This window comes from Scyliorhinus canicula, chromosome 5 (assembly GCF_902713615.1).
Source record: "Scyliorhinus canicula chromosome 5, sScyCan1.1, whole genome shotgun sequence".
NCBI lineage: Eukaryota > Metazoa > Chordata > Chondrichthyes > Carcharhiniformes > Scyliorhinidae > Scyliorhinus > Scyliorhinus canicula.
The window spans coordinates 61,039,934-61,061,975 of record NC_052150.1 but is presented as its reverse complement, the minus strand read 5'-3'; the positions used below and the strand labels follow the sequence as shown (position 1 = coordinate 61,061,975).

Genomic DNA, 22,042 nt, shown 5'->3' with positions numbered 1-22,042 from the left:
CGATCGGGGCCCACCAATCGGCGGGCGGGCCTGCGCCGTGGGGGCACTCTTTTTCTTCCGCCGCCGCCACGGCCTCCACCATGGCGGAGGCGGAAGAGACCCCCTCCGCCGTGCATGGGCCGGTGGTAACGTCAGCGGCTGCTGACGCTCCGGCGCATGCGTGAACTCGCGCCGAACGGCTAAGGCCTTTCGGCCAGCCCCGACGCCGGTTGGCGTGATGCCAAAGGCCATTGACGCCAGTAAGCGGAGCGGGAGCCACTCCGGCGCGGGTCTAGCCCCTAAAGGCCCGACGCCAGATAGGTTGGCGCCACTCCGCTACGCCGGGACCCCCCACCCCACCGGGTAGGGGTGAATACCGCCCTTAGTGTGCAAAATGGGTAATTGAATCACCAAATCAATTTGTTGATGAATCTGAGAATTAGTGCCATCATAGAATGATATAGAGCAGGAGGCAATTCAGCTCATCATGTCTGTGCATACTTTTTGAAAGAGCTGTCTAATTAGTCCCATCAGCATGCTCTCCCCTCATTGATCAGCAAATGTTTTCCTTTAATTCTTTACCCAATTCCCTTTGAAAATTATTCTTGAATCTGTTTCCATGACTCTTTCAGACAATGCACTTCAGATGACAGACGCTCACTGCGCTGGTTATTTTTCCTTTCTGGCCACAGACCCCTACTGCAGAAGGAGGCCATTCGGCTCATCAAGTCTGCACAGATCCTCTGAATGAGCACCCAACTTGGGCCTACTCCCATGCCCTCTCCCCATAACCCAACTTAACCATATCTTTGGGCTGTGGGAGGAAACCGTAGCACCTCGGGGAAATCTGCGCAGACACAGGCAGAACGTGGATACTCCACACAGACAGGAACCCAAGGCAAGAATTGAGCCTGGTCCCTGGTGCTGTGAGGTTGCAGTGCTAACCACTGTGCTGATAGAATACAATGTTGACAAATGTTAGGTTATCCATTTTGGGAGGAATAGCAGCAAAAGGGATTATTATTTAAATGATAAAATATTAAAACATGGTGCTGTGCAGAGAGACCTGGGTGTGCTAGTGCATGAGTCGCAAAAAGTTGGTTTACAGGTGCAACAGGTGATTAAGAAGGCAAATGGAATTTTGTCCTTCATTGCTAGAGGGATGGTGTTTAGGACCAGGGAGGTTATGTTGCAATTGTATAAGGTGTTAGTGAGGCCACACCCGGAGTATTGTGTTCAGTTTTGGTCTCTGATGAATGGTATCGGTATAACTGCTGTAACTGTACCTTGCCTTTAATACATTGGCCCTTTAAGACCGGGCTTGAAACCCTGGGGGACTCCGCCTCTGGCTCCGCCCCCAGGAAACTGTACATAAGGTGATGCTTACTGGGAAGCATGCTGTGAGCACACTTCTCGGCAGCTGTCCGGTTCTCTGGTAATTAAAGCCTTTGAATTACCAACCTTCTCTCCTGAGTCTTAATTGAGGGTATCTCAGTCTCCTTACCTGAGAAAGGACGTACTGGCACTGGAGGGTGTGCAGAGGAGATTGACTCGGTTAATCCCAGAGCTGAAGGGGATGGATTATGAGGAGAGGTTGAGTAGACTGGGACTGTACTCGTTGGAATTTAGAAGGATGAGGGGGGATCTAATAGAAACATACAAAATTATGAAGGGAATAGATAGGATAGATGCGGGTAGGTTGTTTCCACTGATGGGTGAAAGCAGAACTAGGGGGTATAGCCTCAAAATAAGGGGAAGTAGATTTAGGACTGAGTTTAGGAGGAACTTCTTCACCCAAAGGATTGCGAATCTATGGAATTCCTTGCCCAGTGAACAATTTGAGGCTCCTTCATTAAATGTTTTCAAGATAAAGATAGATAGTTTTTTGAAGAATAAAGGGATTAAGGGTTATGGTGTTCGGGCCGGAAAGTGGAGCTGAGTCCACAAAAGATCAGCCATGATCTCATTGATGTGGAGATGCCGGCGTTGGACTGGGGTGAGCACAGTAAGAAGTCTTACAACACCAGGTTAAAGTCCAACAGGTTTGATTCAAACACAAGCTTTTGGAGCGCAGCTCCTTCCTCAGGTGAGGAATACCTCGCCATTCACCTGAGGAAGGAACTGCGCTCCGAAAGCTCGTGTTTGAATCAAACCTGTTGGACTTTAACCTGGTGTTGTAAGACTTCTTACTAATGATCTCATTGAATGGCGGAACAAGCTTGAGGGGCCAGATGGCCTACTCCTGCTCCTAGTTCTTATGTTCTTATGACACCTGGTTCTTTTGAAAACTACCGTAAATCTGTGTCCTCAGTTTCCTGCAGTGGAACAGTACTTCATTGATTTTTTTGCTTTGGGGAAATTGCAGTAAATTTTTAATTCAGGTACATTTGGTCAAAGGGAAAGAGAACGCAAATATTGCATTTTATGGGATAATCTTTAGAGGCCTGCTTTTAAGTCGCACTGGTCTAAAAGCAGTATTGAGTGCATACCATTGTAACATCAGTTTAAGTTGAGTAGTAGACAACAGCAGTGTAGAACAGGTGTAAAAATCTTATCCCTTCATAAATGCTCCTTTAAATCGAAGGAAACTACAGGATTAATTTAATTAGATATATCAGAAACACTTCTGCTTTTGGTTATGTCATTGTGGCATGACTATGCGTATACACATCAAGAGAAGAATTGACACGGCTCCAGCTGGATACATCTCTGCTTTGAATGAGCAACTTGTAACTCAGATCCTTTTCCTCCCCAAGTTTTCGTTGCTGCTTTGTACAAAGAATTTATGTATTGTGTCAGATTGATAAAGATTACATGCAATGTTGCAGATTGTCCAATGCTTGCAGCACAGACATTGTGGTAATGTGAAACCTGTATTGAATGGCAGCGCAGAAAGGAAACTGCAAATTGCCAGCCTGTTTTGCACGCAAAAGAAATTAAATTATTTTCCTCTCGGAAATGGTAAATGGTTTGGCATATAGTAATGAATATTTAACTTGGTCAGATCAATGGAATTACTTTCAGGATTTTTTATTGGCAGCATAATTTGGGGAGGGGGTTTCGGGGGTACATGTGATATTGCATGGACAGGATTCCCTCTGGGATCCTGCCTGCTCTGACCTAGAAACAGTAAAGTGGAGTGGGCAGGGCCTCAGGGAGGGGAGCCTGTCTGCCCGCCTTTCCCTTGCCTTTGCCCCAATTTGGCCACTTAATTGATGTTCAATGACAGATTTGCAGGGATTCAGAAAATTGACAAAAGCTACATCTCTAGTGGGAAGGGTGGGAGGTGTTTCCATCTGAAACCCCCTTCTGACTGGGGTACCCTCTCCTCAAGGCCCGGAGACCACTGCATCCTCCTCCCCCTCCCCCAACTGGACCACAAACAGCCTCCTCATGACCATTTACCTTCATCCCGGTACCCTGCACTAAGTTGCCGGCACGTTGCTACAGTCCTCTTCTGGCCAGTAAGGTCAGCTTTGCCTGTTGTGAACAGTTGAAGAGATGTGCTTTTTGATATGATCCACCAGTGTTTGGGATGCAAAGCTTACGTACCTGGCATTACACCAACACTGAAATTCATATACCACACTACTCATTTGTGTGGTATACAAAATGTCTTTTTGGCTTGATGGCAGCATCCTATTAGTGGTGAATACCACTTGTGCTGTGTCTATGGTAGCAGCGGGAAACGACTAGCTTCACTTGTTGCTGTCATTTTGAGACATCTGACGCGTCCAGGGTAATCTCAGCTCTTTTCAGGTCTGAAAAAGGAAGCTTTAGGTCAATTCTTGGGGACAGCTATTTCCTCGTTCTTTTCCCATGGCAATGCCTTGACTAATTATAATCGAATGCTTTATTTAATTTTAAACAAAAAAGTGGCAATTAACTGTTCCCTGGTGCAATCTCCATGGCAACGCCTCTACCAATCAAAGTCCATTGCCAACTAATCATCATGCTCTTTCATGCAGTATAAATTTTGTAATTTAATATTCTTGTGAATTTGCCCTGATGAGTGCAAGACAAAAAACTTCAACTGCATGTCCCTTTTTCAGCCTAAAGATTAATGGTGAAAGAGCTGGAGGTGACATGAGGAAGCATTTTTTTACACGAAGAGTTGTTGTGCTCTGTAATGATGTCCCAAAGAAGTGGAATCTGATTGAACGGTAACAGAGGGCGTGATTCTCTGCTCCCCAGGCCGGGTGGGAGAATCGCGGGAGGGCCGCTCTGGCACCCCCCCGTGATTCTCCCACTCCCTCCTAAATGGCGTGTCGCGTTTCGGATGGGCCGAGCGGCCTGACATTCTCGACCTGTTCACGTCGGCGGCAACCACACCTGGTCGCTGCCGCTGTGAACATCGCGCAAAAGGTAAGTTTGGGGCCTGTGGGGGGCGGAGAGGGGATCGAGCATCATGGTCGTGCTCGGGAGGGGACTGGCCCGCGATCGGTGCCCACCGATCGTCGGGCCGGCGTCTCTAAGAGACGCACTCTTTCCCCTCCGCCACCCTGCAAGATCAAGCCGCCACGTCTTGCAGGGCAGCAGAAGGGAAGACGGCAACCACTCATGCGCGGCTGACGTCACTTAGGCGCCACGGGCTGCGTCATTATCGGCGCGCCGCCTTGACGCCAGCGTCTAGGCCCGGCGGCCGGGTTCCCCGCAACACCGCTCCTAGCCCCCGCGGAGGGGGAGGGGGGGGTGGGAGGGAGGGGAGATAGGGGGCGAGGTGCGGCCTCCGACACCGTCGTGAAACACTCTGGGTTTCACGCCGGCCTCGGCCGTTGCGGAGAATCGCGCCCAGAGAATTGGATAAATGCTTGAAATGGCACTGATTACAAAATAACTCACGCAGCCACAATGGGCCAAATGGCCTCCTTCTATGCTGCATCATGGCCGTTCCATCTGTGCCACATGGGGTGCAGCTCAAAAAAGACGCAATGATTTCAGAATATATTGACTACACACACACATTTACAAATTGTAAATTTATTCAAAGCTGGCACTTATTTTGCATCCTTGGTTGCCAGAATAATATATATTGGCTGGCTACTAGGGCATGTTGGAGGGCAGTTAAAAGTCAGTCACATTCTCATATGTAGCCCTGACTAAGTGAGAACAGAGGGAAGAACATTTGTGAACCAGTTTTGTTTTCACAACCAGTTGATAGCTTCATGCTGATTTTTACTGTTAGCTTTTTATTTCCAAATTTAAAAAAAATAATTGAAATTCTTAAAATGTTGTGTCAACATTTCAAGTCACATCTTCCACGTTATTTCTCTAATCCTCTGAATTTCTAGTTTCGTGATAACCCTCTAACTGTAATCACTTCGCTACTACACCATAACTACTCTTAAGTCATGCTGAAAATGATGCATTTCACTCTGACTCTGAGTGAAACATCTAAAGAATGCTGGCAGCTTTCTCCTCTCATCAGCATTTAAAGACTGTCCCATTTTTCAAAATTTGTTGTACACCTGCTCCAATTTTCTGATGCACGCAACTGCTGGAGGAAACTGGCCACTTCATTCAGAAAGTCTCACTACTGAACACCAGGCTGCTAATATCTGTGACTATCATCCAGTATTACGAGTATTTTGTATCTATCCAGTGGACTATTGGGCCACACTGACACCAAACCTACAACCTAACATTAATACCAGTAAAGCAAACCAGGAACACATGGCATGCAGCTCAGTTTACATGTTGCTTTGACATCTCGGGCAGGATTTTGAGGTTGTTTTTACAGACTGGCAAGGAATTCCCACATGGCTTGTTTTATGCAGACAGTTCTCTGAAATATATCTTGTAGTAACTTTACTATTTCTTTCTCGTGATTAATAGTGTTTCAGCTGCAATGGAATCTATATGGCCTTGTGCTGCCTACCTAAATATTGTTAACAATTCAATATGCTAACTAATTTTTGATTAGTAATAGAAACAGTTAGCACACTGAGAACTTTGAGTATTTTCAATATGCTTTATACACGAGACACTTTGCTACATGTAATGCAATTCCGTGGGAAACAGCATTAAATCAACGTTCTACTTCTACACGACCAGCAGATAATGCAAAATTGCACACTCTTGACGTGTAATTTATCATCAATTTAAATTTATTGGGTGAAATTTCACAGGTTGACACCGCACACCCATTGTATGGTGGGAGGGCAGAGCTAGATTGTTAAATCCCCTGTTCACAACATTTAACTGAATAGGGCATTATGATACAATTTTACATACAAAACAAAATAGCTGCAGTACTGTGATTGGTTAAAAGACAAATAAGGGCTTAACAGGAAATAAAGCTGAAGTGCGGTAAAGCTGTTCTCCAAATCTTAGTCCTGGATCATCTGGCCCCACCCCAGCAACAGGTTTTCCAGCAGTGGATTTCCAGCATTTCCGGCTCGTCATTGGCCGTTGATGGGATCTTCCAGCCCTGTCAAAGTCTAAGGCGTTTAATATGGCTCGCCCACACTGCTACTGTGTGGGCTTCATTCAGGTGCTCTGTTTCCTCCCACGGTCCAAAGATGTGTAGGTTGGGTGCATTGGCCATGCTAAAATTGAACCTTAGTTTTCACAAGATGTTCAGGTTAGGTGGGATTACAAGGATGGGAGAGGTGACTGGGCATAGGTAGAGTGCTTTTTCAGAGGATCGGTGCAGACTTGATGGGCCGAATTGCCTCCTTCTGCACAGTAGGATTTCCATGGTTCTATCCCGTCGGCAAGAAGGACCATAAAATCTCACCCTTAGCTATCTGCTGGAAATTAGTTCATGAAGTCTTTTTTTGAGGTTTACACTTAAGAATTAAATAATTTAAAATTAATAGCTAACAGAATTATTGCTGAATAATCACTGGTGGAATTGTTTCTCCTATTATTTCATATTCCATTGATAAATTCCAGTTCTGTGGAAACAAGTTCACTTTTTATATAGTTTGGTGACTATGTCATGAACTAATATTTAATTTTCATGAATCATGAAACAGGGTAGCATGGTGGTTAGCATAAATGCTTCACAGCTCCAGGGTCCCAGGTTCGATTCCCGGCTGGGTGACTGTCTGTGTGGAGTCTGCACGTCCTCCCCCTGTGTGCGTGGGTTTCCTCCGGGTGCTCCGGTTTCCTCCCACAGTCCAAAGATGTGCGGGTTAGGTGGATTGGCCATGCTAAATTGCCCGTAGTGTCCTAAAAAGTAAGGTTGGGGGGGGGGGTTGTTGGGTTACGGTATAGGGTGGATACGTGGGTTTGAGTAGGGTGATCATGGCTCGGCACAACATTGAGGGCCGAAGGGCCTGTTCTGTGCTGTACTGTTCTATGTTCTATGAGAAATAAAGAGTTGAATTGATGCATTTTTTGGTTTTATATTTGGGTGAATTGCTTGCCAACATTAATTACACGTGTATCACATTGTGCAATGGCAATGCGCTGAATTTTACTTTGTTAGGCTCCCCTGAATTCCCAGTATCAGCTCAGCTTGTCTGCAAATACACCTCTTGTAGTTCTCCCCATAAAATATTTGGTAATTCCAGTCCACTGTGTGACAGTGAGCACACTCCTGTCCCAATCTGCTGATGCATTGTATTTGTACACATGGTGAATAATCATTAGGATAAGGTCCTGGGAAGAGCTTGGCACCTGCGTGGCCGTATCCCAGAAAGAGTCGTTGACTTCAAAAAATGGGATATTGGTGTATAAACCATCGCAAACCAAGAGATATTTCCAGGTGGAGCGTGTTGGCCCCAAGGAAAGAGGTTAGGTGAAGTAAACTGGTCCGTTTTTCAGATTTCATCACGATTAATTACAGAATAACAGTAATTGCTAAACATTAGAAGTGAAAAAAAAAATGAAAATCGCTTATTGTCACGAGTAGGCTTCAATGAAGTTACTGTGAAAAGCCCCTAGTCGCCACATTCCGGCGCCTGTCCGGGGAGGCTGGTACGGGAATCGAACCGTGCTGCTGGCCTGCTTGGTCTGCTTTAAAAGCCAGCGATTTAGCTTGGTGAGCTAAACCAGCCCCTGTAGAAATCAAGCAAGAAATTTTGGAAGAGGAAAGGTGAGGGAGTGAAAGCGAAAGAGCGAGGCACATTTTCAATAGCATTCCTCGCCTTGTTTTTATTGGAATGAGGGAACTGATGAAATTTAGATAAATTCAATGAGTCAGCATTTCTGGGAGGTGAAAGTCGCATTTGAAGACGGGGGCCTGAATCTTTTGGGAGACGTTGACAGTGAACCATCAATGTTTTCTGTCATTACTCCTTCAAAATTGACTGCCATTCAAGGGTGTTGGACATCCGCAGTTTAGTGTGGAAATCTTTGAGGTTTTTTTTCCAGACCATTTTCGCTTCCCTGGTCTTTAATTTGTTCTGTGTAAAAGATTTTTTAAGGATTTTATTTTGCTGCTTTTTTATTTGCTGGTTGGGTGTCTATGAAAATTCATTGTCTTTGGCTGCTTGGACAGCCAATAATATCTCAGCAGCTCTAGGTTGTGAATGCTGCAGTATAGAATGCAGCAATCAGTTGCAAGTAGACGTGAAATTTTCATCAGCGAGAGCATGTCATTTCTCAGCAAGACTAAGTCAGCAGTGAGTGTGCTTGCTTCACTGCTCGCAAGTTCCCGGCCTCGCTTGTAAAATAGTAGCTCTGGTTGTCTGACCTAGGGTTTTTCAAAATACGGGATGTCGGAAGGTCAAGGAGCAGTCAGCCGTGCTATTCCTGATCCCGAAAAAAGCACCCAACAGTACTACTGGCACTTAAAATGAGAATGGCTGCATTATCAGCCATGCAGTCTCCCGAACGTAAGAGACAACAGTGAGCAGGTCCTGCACCCTGCACGGGCTTTTGATACCAAACGCCCTGTATGTATGTGCTTTTGGCGTAAAATTACGGAGGCGAGCTTCTTCCATTTTCTAGCTGCTCACAAGCAATTCAAGAGGAGTGAAGATGGATTGTTTTGTTACAAGAAAGTGATAGCCAGATACGCAAACAGGCAGTGTACCAATTGACCAGGATGTCAGATTGGGATCTGCTGGAGAGAGCTGCACAGGAGAGTCCACAACAGGACAGAGCAGTGCTAGTGTTAGCTCTGTGAGTGAACAGAGCTCCAGGGCCTCCTGTGAACAGCCGACAAAGAAGTTTGGCAAGTGCGAGTACAAAACCAAAACTACTACATGTTCCCCACATTTCTACGGCACATCAAAGAAAGCAGTGTTATTGAGGGAACTGTCAATAGACTGACGAGCCTTATTCAGTCACGATCAACAGCAGCGCAGATCAACAGTTTTTGCCGCTACTTTCCACAGGACAAGTTTCAGATTTTGAAAGTGAAGCGGTGTGTGAAAAGTCCCTTTGAGTTTAAGACTCCAGAGTTGGTTGTTAGCTTACAGCTAACTCCAAATGAGGAGACTGAGCTGTTGCACCTGACCTGTGACATGCCACAACTCCATGAGGTTGTCAGCATTCTGGAGCAGCAACTCCCAGGAGTATCCAGTGCTGAGTAAAATGATCATTTTGTTGCTATGGTCCTTCACTATGACCAACATGTGCGAGGTTGAATTTTCCGATCTCATAAAGATGAAGATGGCACAAAGGAACCAGTCAAACTCTGCACCTGATGTGTGCATTGTCCTCTCCTCCTGTGAACTTGACTGGAGTGAAATCATGAGGACCAAGCAGACTCACATTAAAGGTAAGTGAATGTGGTGTGTGTCACAAGGGGTGGCCGGTTGGCAAAAGTGGGTCCCAGGAAAGCTTTTTAAAAACACCGTACTGACCCACTTGTTCTGTCTGTCAAGGCTGCTGTCTTAAAGTGCAGTCTCACTGAAATTTCCCTCTGGAGCAATGTATTACTTCACTGCTGATGAAACTATATTTGAAACTAAAACTGAACACATGAAGGCTTTATTAAATTAGGTAAATGAGACATAATTGGGTCCTGGGGCATTGGTGTAGATGGTGTCTTTGAATCTGTCTTTAGCAGTTGCGGGGGTTGTATATTTCTACCAGTGTTCTTACTTCTTTGCTGCAAGGTGTTTCAATGCGTGTAATTACAGAATGATAAGTTTCCATAGATAGTATGTTGCAAATGTGGACATGGGAATATGCAAAGCATATAAAATTAGGAGAAAATGAATGATTTCAAAATGGAGGCTGAATTGTGGCTCTGTGGCACCAGCTGTCCCCAGCCTCCATCTGCTTAACCAGAAGAATTAAGTTGGTCCTGTCTCTACAAGTGCATAGGCCGGCATCCTCTGTCTGGGAAACAGTGGGCTGGATTCTCCGTTCGCCGACACTGAAATTGCATGCGGCGATCGCCGGAGAATTCATTTTACGCCGGAATCGTGGACGGCGCCATTTTTCCAATGCTGCGCCCTCTCAAAAAGGGCATACTCGAGGAGTACGCCGGACACCATTGGGACAGTGTCCCCCGATACTCAGCCCCCGATGGACCGAGTCCCCGAAGGCGTGGGGCGCGTGACCTCTCAATCTTTGGGGACCTCATGTGGTGGCTGTGGACTATGTGCAGTGCTGCCACTGTCCGGGGGGGGGGGGGGGGGGAGCCATTCCGGTGGCAAGGGGGGCTTCAGCGGGGGCTGGGGGGACTGGTGGGGGTAGCAAGGGGGCTACAGGGAGCAACACGAACCGGGACCGTGCATTGCCAGCACCATGTACAGAATGGCCGCTGCAGGCCATCGCCGTGCGCATGCGCATCCACGGGCGCATCCACGGACCCAATCATTCTGTGTCCGTATCACCAGGTAAAGCCGGGCTTTACGTGGTGCGGCTGCTTATGTGGGGCATGGCGCCCCACCGGGCACAGCATCGGTGCAGGGGCACCGCCGACTTTTTGGTCGTAAGACCAGACGGATCCTGCGGACATCGCCGCAGATTCGGATATTCCATCCGTAAATCCTCCCGCTGGAGCTCAATCACACCTGATTCGCGCTCATTTTGAATGGCATGGATTGCATAGGATTTCCTAGTGAATGCTACTGTAGGCCGCCAGTTTGTGTGGGTGGCCCGATAGCAGGACTGGCCCCCCACAATGCAATTCCGCTCCCGTGCCCAGGATTTTCTGGGTTACCTCTCTCCACAGTAAGCGGGTTACCCAACCTTCCCTCAGAGACACCCACCATAGTTCCCCCAATTACAGAGACTCCCACCAAAGACTCCTCAATTAATGAGACCCCGCCATAAGAGACTCCCTTGCCTGGAAGCCCCCCATTAGAGAGACCCCGGCCTGGAAGCTAGAGAGCAGTCCAGACAGAGGCAGTAAAAGAAATCACTGCTTTAAAACTCACCTGTGCAGTACACCTACACGTCCAGGCAGAGGAAGCAGCACCTGTAAATTCGTAGCAAGAGAAAACCAGTCTGCAAGCCTTACATTTCTATCGTTGTGAAATTGCTTTCAGTAGGCTGTGATTGACAGTTTCCACACACACTGCTGTCTGCATTGTTTCATTCATCCCACTTCACGCTTTGAAGTACCCAGTTGTAAAACTAACAGTTAAGTGGTTTAAATTCTTTCACTTCCTCTTTTTCCCTGCAGAAATCTGTCTTTGATGTGGTCCAGGAGCTGTCAATTATAGCTAGAGTTCATAAACAATGTGGCTAGTTTCACAGCTGGGTACTTCAAAGTCCCTGGCCAGGATTTGCCTTATGGGGAGGGGGGTTGCATTCCAATGCACTTTGGGGCAACTCTTAAAGATTTACCCCCTTATCCCACTCTGAGGTCCATCGCACCAGGGACACATTTGTAAGACCTGCACCAATTCTCACCCACATGAATCCCGGCCCAGAGGACTGGAGAATAATGCAGGCTTGGAGACAATGTTGCCCGGCCTGTTCATAGGATGCAAATAGGTGTTACTGACCCATTTCCAACCTCCTGCTGCTGCAGGGCACAAACCTCGATTCCACCGCCAGCAGGGGACTGGAGTATAGGAAGGGCACCGGTCCCAGTTTTTGTCCGAAGCTGGATTCTCTGCCTGATCACAAATCACTCTTCGAGCATCACAAAATGGAGAAGCCAGCACAAGAGGTTTGATCAGGGCTGGAATTCTCAATTTGGGAGACTAAGGACTGAATTCGCCACCTTGCGCCATGGGTAGCTGAGCTCCTGATGCAGCGGAGAATCCAGCCTCGGGGAGAAAACAGGATCAGTGCTGTCCCCCTGCTGGCATTGGGTTCGAGGTTCGCGCCCCATCCTTGTAGGAGGATGACACATTTGCATCTTATTATTGGGTCGAGCACCATATTCTTTGGGCCCTCTTGATTCATCAGTCCTAGAGGTGAATTCTCTGCCTCCCCAGCTGCGTGTTTCTGGGCGGCGTGCCATTACTGTCAGCGGGATTCTCCATTTCTGCTGCTGGCCAATGGGATTTCCAATTGTAGACACCCCATGCTGCCATGAAACCCATGGGTGGGGATGTGCCCTAAGTGATCCCACTGGGACTGATTGGCATTCGATTCGCACTTCCGTTGGCAGTGCTTTTCGGTAATTGCGTCAGGACATGCAAATGGACCAGCACTCTGCCAGCAGGAATTGAGAACAATTCCCAGACCAGAGGGCGTAGTAGCTGCTGGGGCTGGAAGTAGTGCTGAGCCCTACTTACCACACACTCACTGCAGCCACGAACATGGCTCCGAGAAGATCTGCCTCCTGAGTTTGGGCATCCAAAATGGATCCACCGCCCCATGTCCCCTCAAATGAGTGATACCCTGCTCGGGGGTCACCAAAGACTCCCCTTTAAGATCCCACTTTCAGCCCCCCGTCTTTCAGGCCCCCTTCATGTGCCCTGTAAGAATCACACCAAGGCTAGTTTTCCAACACCATATTATTTTATTTACATAATGGAAAATTCTGCAGTCGTGACTTACAGGGCACAACGCTAATCCTGGGGACCTACAGAATGCCGGCCTGAGTTAAAGTAGTGACTTTTAAATGCCTACTGCTAGTTTCCCATTCGTCGAACTTCTGCCCGTTCAATAGGGAAGTCCACACTCCAACTAGCCCATTGAGAGATCTATTGATGATCCCCCATGTCCTTCGTGGCCAGCATAACATTGCCTCTTCGGAAGAATCGTGCCCAAATTTACTCCTATTTTTCAGCAGTGCAAACTAACCATTAAAATTCACTGCCAGTAATATTCTTAATATTACATTACATTAATATTACAGAAGTAATATTCTGCAATTTCTGCAACTGACATTAAGTCATCGGCGCAGCAGGTTTGGTGCTGTTCAAGTAGATAGTGTAACCTGTCACTATGGATCAATTGGCAACACTCTTGCCCCGACTCACAAGGCTGTGGGCTCAAATTTGACTCCGTGACTTGAGCATAAAAATCTTGGCTGAATACTCCAGTGCAGCCCTGAAAGAACATAGCTTAGTTAGAGGTGTTGTCTTTAAAATTGAGGCCCCCTCAGGGTGGATGTATTGTAAACGAAACCAAGGCACTATTTTGAAGAAGAGCTCGGCAGTGAGTCCAGGTCAATGGCTATCCCTTAATCAACAAAACAGAAAAGACAGATTATCTCGTCATTATCACAGCGCTGTTAAGGGCAGTTTGCTGTGCACCAATTAATTGCCACATTTCTGCAGTGGCTACACTTCAAAAGTACTTAATTTGCTGTACAGCACTTTGGCAGGTGGTTGTCAAAGACAGTATGTAAATACAAGTCTATTTTCCTGCATGGAATCCACATTGCTGGAGTTTTTCCCATTAGCAGAAGTTTTTTTTAAATGACCGGCAGGAACAGTGTTAAAGACAACTTTTAATTATACCTGGTTCTAAGACTGGACAACTGAGATAAACAAATGATTCCTGCAGAGGGTGGCAGAGCAGCAACGCTGATTGGCTATTGGGCGCAGTGATTTGCCTCCGGTGCAGTCACTGTGACTAGAAGGAGCTCTCAGTGAGGATAGACTGCGGGGACAAGTTGAGGCAAGTATCCTGCAGAGGGCGGCAGAGCGGCGACGCTGATTGGCTGTTGCGGGGAGTGAATTGTGGAAAGCTGCTGTTGGGTGAGTTTCTAGAACTAATATATTTCAGGTAGTGTGTAGCCACCGAAGTTGGCCATTCCCTCAATACAAAATGGAGGAATGTAAAGCTTGCAGGTTAAAATGGACAACGTTTGCAGCACAAGCAGGCTGCACCAAGCCAATGTGTATTCTGTCTGCTAAGAGAGTAGACAGCACCGAAACGAACATTCCGCATACTAATGAGGCAATCTCCCGGACAGTTAACATAGTAATGGAACGATCCCAGGGACAATGGACACAAATAGGGAAGTGATTGGAACATTGTATGGGAAACCAGACACCCCGGCACCAGCGGGGTTCGAAAACAAAGCACCTGGAGGCCCGCCCAGTAGCCGAGGGACAGCCTCAGTATTGGAGGGATTCAAACAAATCGATTGGGAAGAGACCCAAGCGATCCCCAGCAGATAGAGGGTCCGCCCAAAAGGGCGCAAAGCCCTGGGACCTATAAAAGACAGGTCCCACACTTAGTTTGTTCTTCTTGACCAGCCCTCCTCTCTTGACCAGCCCTCTCGACCAGCTTTTACCAAAGAAGACCTTGACCGAGAGAGAGAGGAGAGGTTTGGGACAGCAGCCGCCAGCAAGTAAGTGTCTCACAACGATCGCTACCAGAGATAGACACTCCTGACCCCTTTTTAACCTGTACCAACCTGAAGTCTGCGGACCCAGAGCAGAGCAAGAGGCCTTGTCCCTTGACCCGGCAGTTCCCTTTAAGATAAGTATTGGTTTATTTAGTGGTAGGAATAGTTTAGTCATCTTAGCGTGTGCATGAGTAGATTATAATTGTATTATAATAAACTCATTTGTTTGAACTTACTAATTGGTGTATGGTTTTATTGCTTTGAACTTGACCTTGAAACTTGTGGTGGTATCTTAACGATACCTGGCGACTCCAGAGCTAGGTAACGAAACAGAGCCAAATCGAGTGTTAAGCACGCTCACCCAGAACGAGCAACAAGTGGCTAAACCCGAGACACGACACGGGTAATGTCTGCCACCCATCCTCCTCCTCTAACCAAAAAAAAAGACTGGTGAGTTGGTGAGGTAAGCTTTTCTTTCCTTTTCCTTTCTCCACCCTTCCACCATCTTTAACCTGCGGGGACTGTGAAATCAGGTAAGCTTTCTTTTTCTCTCTGTAATTGTCAAGTGGATAAATGGAAGGGATGGCAGAGAGGGCAGTGCAATGTTCCTCCTGCAGGATGTTCAAGGTGAGGGACACGGTCCGTGTCCCTGCTGAGTTCACCTGTGGGAAGTGCACCCATCTCCAGCTCCTCAAAGACCGTGTTAGTGAACTGGAGCTGGAGCCGGATGAACTGAGGATCATTTGGGAGGCAGAATCAGTTATAGATAGAAGCTACAGGGATGTAGTTACTCCTAAGAATGAAGGTAGCTGGGTGACGTTTAAAAGGAGGGGGAAGAAGCAGTCAGTGCAGGGATCCCCTGCGGTTGTTCCCCTCAATAACAGATATACCATTTTGGATACTGCTGGGGGGGGGGGGGCTACCAGAGGTAAGCCACAGTGACCAGGTCTCTGGCACTGAGTCTGTCCCTGTGGCTCAGAAGGGAAGGGGGAGAGCAGGAGAGCAATAGTTATTGGAGACTCTATAGTTAGAAGTACAGATAGGGGGTTCTGTGGCAACGATAGAGGCTCACGCTTGGTGTGTTGCCTCCCAGGTGCCAAGGTCCGTGACGTCTCTGATCGTGTTTTCAGGATCCTTAAGGGGGAGGGATAGGATTTATGATCATTTGGAAAGATACAGCTTAATCTAGGATAGTCAGCACAGATTTGTGAGGGGTAAGTCTTGCCTCACAAATTTGATTGTATTCTTTGAGGAGGTAACTAAGTACATGAAATGAAATGAAAATCACTTATTGTCACGAGTAGGCTTCAATGAAGTTACTGTGAAAAGCCCCTAGTCACCACATTCCGGCACCTGTTCGGGAAGGCTGGTACGGGAATTGAACCATGCTGCTGGCCTGCCTGGGTCTGCTTTAAAAGCCAGTGATTTAGCTCAGTGTGCTAAACCAGCCCCATAGATGAAAGTAGAGCTGTTGATGTCGTATACATGGATTTTAGTCAGGCGTTTGATAAGGTGCCCCATGGTCGGCTCATGCAGAAAGTAAGGAGGCATGGCATAGAGGGAAATTTGGCCGATTGATCAGTAACTGACTATCACATAGAAGACAGAGGGTGGTGGTAGATGGTAAATTTTCATCCTGGAGCCCAGTCACCAGCGGTGTACCACCGGGATCAGTGCTGAGTCCTCTGCTATTTGTGATTTTTATCAATGACTTGGGTGATGGAGTTGAAGATTGGGTCAGTAAATTTGCTGATGACATCAAGATTGGTGGAGTAGTGGATAATGTGGAGGGCTGTTGTAGGCTGCAAGGAGACATAGATAGGATGTAGAGTTGGGCTGAAAAGTGGCAGATGGAGTTTAACCCTGATAAGTATGAGGTGATTCATTTTGGTAGGAAAAATTTGAATGCAGATTACAGGGTAAACGGCAGGGTTCTGAAGAATGTGGAGGAGCAGAGAGATCTTGGAGTTCACGTCCATAGATATCTGAAAGTTTCTACCCAAGTGGATAGAGCCGTGTTCGCATTTATTAACAGGGGGATTGAGTTTAAGAGCCGTGAGGTTATGCTGCAACTGTACAAGACCTTGGTTAGACCACATTTGGAGTATTGTGTGCAGTTCTGGTCTCCTCATTATAGGAAGGATGTGGAAGCATTGGAAAGGATGCAAAGGAGATTTACCAGGATGCTGTCTGGATTGGAGAGTAGGTCTTATGAGGAAAGGTTGAGGAAGCTAAGGCTTTTCTCACTGGAGCGAAGGAGAATGAGAGGTGACTTAATTGAGGTGTATAAGATGATGAGAGGGATAGATAGAGTGGACGTTCAGCGACTTTTTCCTCAGGTGGATGTAGCTGTTCCAAGAGGGCATAACTATAAGGTTTATGGTGGAAGATATAGGAGGGATGTCAGAGGTAGGTTCTTTACTCAGAGAGTGGTTGGGGTGTGGCACGCACTCCCAGCTATGGTAGTGGAGTCGGACACTTTAGGAACTTTCAAGCGGTTATTGGATAGGTTTATGGAGTGCACTAGAATGATTGGGAGTAGGTTGATTTGATCTTAGTTTCAGACTAGTTCGGCACAACATCGTGGGCCGAAGGGCCTGAATTGTGCTGTACAGTTCTATGTTCTATGTTCTATTGTTGCCCTATCCCTGTTTGATGCCACCTCAGATGATCCCGAAGGTGCATAATTTTACTGACTAGATTTGAATAGCTCAGCCGCTTCAGCTCATAAAGGATATAGATATTTGGGCCAATGTAGCATCTTTATTCAAAAAAAGGAGGGAGACAAAAGCGAGTAACTATAGGCCAGTTAGCTTAACTTCTGTCATCTGGAGTCCAGTACAAAGGATATGCATAATATAATCAAGTAGATTCAGCATGGTTTCATGAAGGGGAAATCATAGCTCATTGAGGGGGCCCATATAAGCACCTGTGTAGGCTTTGTGAGCAGTCTTAAGTTGACTGGAATGCTAGCAGCACTGTTTGGAGCTGCTCTTGTATCTAGTTATTGGCAATAAATATTGGTGTGGTGACGGGACTCCTGCCTCCTTTGGATTATTACACCTAGCAAATTGATTAGAATTGTTTGAGGTGGAAACAAGCAGGGTAGATGAAGGGGAACCAATTGATATAATATATTTGGAGTTTCAAAATGCATTTGATAAGCTAAGAGCTCATGGTGTTGGGGAAGTATATCATCATGGAAAAAGGATAGAAGACAGAGAATTGTGATGAGAGAGGCATTTTCAGGATGGCAACCTCGAACTAGTGGAGTGCACAGGGATCCATGCTGGGGCCACAATTACTCACAATATATGTGAATGACTTGGACAACAGAAACGAATGACTATTGACAAGTTTATAGATGACACAAAATAGGTGGGAAGGCAAGTGGTGAGGATGAGTCTAGAGAGGGATACAGACAGGTTAAGTGAGTAGGCAAAAACTTGGCAAATGGAGTATAATGCAGGAAAATATGAAGTTTGGCACTTTAGCAGGAATAATAAAGGAGTTGAATATTATTTATATGGAGAAAGACAGATAACTGCATCACAGAGGGATTTGTTGGTCCTCATGCATAAATCACAAAATGTCAGTATGCAAGTTCAGCAGGTAATTGGGAAGACAAATGGAATATTGGCCTTTATCTCAAAGGAGATAAAGTATAAAAATAGAGAAGTTCTGCTAAAACTAAACAAAGCACTAAACAAAAGTAAACAAAGTTAGGCCAGGGTTTTTCATGGGTCATGGTGGGTGTCGGGAGGGTTGCGCTGTGATTGGTCACGGTGTTCCTGACCGCGGGAGAAGTGTTCAACGGCCGGGACCTGCCTTTAAATGTAAACGTTGGAGTCTTCCCGCCAGAAGCGGCGGCAGAGAGCAGGTCATGCGCCCGCACATATCCTGATGTCACGCGCTCTGTCGTCTGTGCTTTGGGTGCAAAATCAAGCAGGAGAGATTCCTTCATTTTGTAGCTGCCAGCAAGCGAGCAGCAGGATTGTGTGAAGAACTGAAGATGGATCATTTTGTAATAAGGAAGAGAGGGCCAGAGACACAAAAGGCCAGGATTTCACAACTGAATCTGGTGGAGTGGGCTTCTTAGGAGACTCCATGGCAAGACAGAGCAGTGCTGGTGTGAACTATATCCTGAGCTCCAGGGCCTCTGGTGAACAATCCATTAAGAAGAAACTGAAATCGGGACCAAAGCAGGAAAAAGATTATTTATTGAGGTGTGGCATTGTTAATTTTGCCAATGCAAATCAGGATGCAAAGCCCACATGTGTTATATGCAGGATAGTACTGGCAAATTAAAGTTTAAAGCTCTCAATACTTCAAAGGCTTTACAAAAGCAAAAGTAAGGCATGGCAAGTTTGAGGACAAACCTCTTGATTTTTTTTCAAAGGATGCAGCGAGAACTTAAATCATCAGCTGGAGTCCTTAGCAGAAATTAACATTGAATGACAAAGCAAGTGAGTTCGTGGGGACCAAGCAGGCTCACCTGTTGCATTAAAGGTAAGCAAAAATGGTGTGTCTTAAAGGTCGGCCGGCGTGGTCGTGAAGGTCGGGCAGCGTGCATCACGAAGGTCGGTCGGCGTGGTCGTGAAGGTCGGCCAGCATGCGTCACGAAGGTCAGCCGGCATGGGTCACGAAGGTCAGCCAGCATAGGTCCCGAAGGTTAGCTGGTGGTAAAAGTGGGACCCAGGAAAAAAAGTTTGAAAAACACTGCGTTCTACCACACCTGAAATACTGTGAACAGTTTTGGTTCCCTTGTATAGGAAAGTTTTTCTGGCATTGGAGGCAGTCCAAAGAAGGTTCACTAGGTTAATCCTGGGAATGGAGGGATTTTCTTATGAGGAGACGTTGAATAGATTGGGCTTGTACTCATTGGAGTTCAGAAGAATGAAAGGTGACTTTATTGAAAAATCCAGGTTTCTCAGCGTGCTTGACAGGATCGATACCGAGAGGATATTTATTCTTGTGGGAAAGCCTTGGACCAGAGGACATAATTAAAGAGTAAGGGGTCACACAGAGGTGAGGAGGAATTTCTTGGGGCAGCAGGGTAGCATGCTGGTTAGCATCAATGCTTCACAGCTCCAGGGTCCCAGGTTCGATTCCCGGCTGGGTCACTGTCTGTGTGGAGTCTGCACGTCCTCCCCCTGTGCGCGTGGGTTTCCTCCGGGTGCTCCGGTTTCCTCCCACAGTCCAAAGATGTGCGGGTTAGGTGGATTGGCCATGCTAAATTGCCCGTAGTGTCCTAAAACGTAAGGTTAAGGGGGGGTTGTTGGGTTACGGGTATAGGGTGGATACGTGGGTTTGAGTAGGGTGATCATGGCTCGGCACAACATTGAGGGCCGAAGGGCCTGTTCTGTGCTGTACTGTTCTATGTTCTATGTTCTTCTCTAAGAGTAGTGAATCTGCCAAATTCTTGAGCACAGTGAGCTGGAGAGGCTGGGTCATTAAGCATGTTCAAAGCTGAAATAGACAGATTTTTGATCAATAAAGGAATCAAGGGTTATGGGGATAAGATGGGAAAGTGGAGTTGAGGATTACATCAGGTCAGCCATGATCTCATCGAATGGTGGACCAACTCCTATATCTTATGGCCTTATGGACTTTAGTGGAATAGGAAAAGCATGATTGTAAGATAGCAGAGCATATGTTCAGGGCTGTTGTCACAAAGCTCTTCACTCAGTGGCCGGGATTCTCCCCTACCCGGTGGGGTGGGGGGTCCCGGCATAGCGGAGTGGCGCCAACCACTCCGGCGTCGGGCCTCCCCACAGGTGCGGAATTCTCTGCACTTTTAGGGGCTAGGCCCGCGCTGGAGTGGTTTCCGCCACGCCGACTGGGTCCAAAACTGGCGCCAATGGCCTTTGGCGCCATGCTTCCCGGCGTCGGGGCTGGCCGAAAGGCCTTCGCCGGTCTGCGCATGCGCCGGTGCGTCAGCGGCCGCTGACATCACCACCGGCGCATGCGCGGTAGGGGGGGTCTCGTCCGCCTCCTCCATGGTGGAGGCCACGGCGGCGGCGGAAGAAAAAGAGTGCTCCCACGGCACTGGCCCGCCCGCCGACCGGTGGGCCACGATCGTGGGCCAGGCCACCGTGGGGGCACCCCCGGGGTCCGATTGCCCCACGCCCTCCCAGGACCCTGATTCCCGCTCGCCCCGCCAATCCCGCCGGCACCAGAGGTGCTCCAATTCCCGCCGGCGGGAGAGGCCTGTCAGCGGCGGGACTTCGGCCCATCGCGGGCCGGAGAATTCGCCACGGGGGGCACGCCGATCAGCGGGGCGTGATTCCCGCTCCCGCCGATTCCTAGGTGGCGGAGAATTCCGGCCATGGCGGGGGCGGGATTTACGCCGACCCCGGGCGATTCCCCGACCCTGCGGGAGGTCAGAGAATTCCGCCCAGTATTCTAGATAGGAGAGTAGAGTCATTCAAGAAACAGTCAAATACTAGTCAGATGGTATCCTGAAATGCTATAAAAGCATAAGACCGATGAACCAAATAGACTCCTTCATCTGTATTTATCTTTGTCATCCTTGTGATTGAAACATGGATCTAAAAAGAATTACAGCTAGAGAACACATTATTAGTAAACTCTGGGGTGACAGCATTGATTGTGGTTGCTACTAATCATTTGGAATTCCTGTTTATTCAGCAAGGCCAGGTTGTAAAAGTTATTTATTTTTCCTCTAGTATTTGACTTGATTGGAGATGAACACATCGTTGATTTATGATCTTTGAGTGTTGGTGTTGGTTTGTTACAACATTCCAGAGAGTCAGAGATTCTTACCAACCTCTCATATTGTTTTCTCACTACAACTTCTAAATGTCTCTTGATGTTTACCTATTACTGGAAATGCACTTCAAAATCTTCTGGAGATTTGTATGGTATAACTGATCTAAAATACCTTACCTATTGTATAGGGAAGATTTTCTGACTGGCGAAAGACTGTATTCAGACTGCGGTGTTGCTTTCAATGCCTCTGACTCCTTGACGTTTCACATGTGTGTACATTTCCAGTTTGAACATTTAACATGATTCTTCAGCCCATTTTGGCAAGCTTTAATCTCGCCCTGCAATTTCGAAGCCAAATTGCTGCATAGCCAGAAGGAATTGTTCAGACGAGACATTGCAGATTGTTGGAGCCAGTAAGTTGTTTCTATCAGCTCACATCATTGGCTGCATAATTAAAAATTTCTGAGAAGACAGTGCTTTATTCAGCATTATTTGTATGCCAGTTAATTTCTGTAAAATAGTAAATGATCTCCTGTTATATAAGCAAAACAACGGTACTCAAAGTGACATCCTTCTGACTGAGAAGAGAATGAAATGTGCCCAGGGTGTGCGTCACTTCTGGATTGAACATAGTCTGTTGTGGCTGCAGAGGTCGATTCATGAGTGTCAATCCTTCCTGCAGCTGACACAGATGAACAGCGATAGCCTAAGGTTGACAAA

The 22,042-nt window shown here is 47.0% G+C and overlaps 1 protein-coding gene across 1 annotated transcript in view; it reads left to right on the top strand.

Annotated features, from left to right (window-relative positions):
* fbxl7 (F-box and leucine-rich repeat protein 7) overlaps positions 1–22,042 on the top strand; it is a 450,891-nt gene that overhangs the window by 118,640 nt on the left and 310,209 nt on the right. The window lies entirely within an intron of this gene.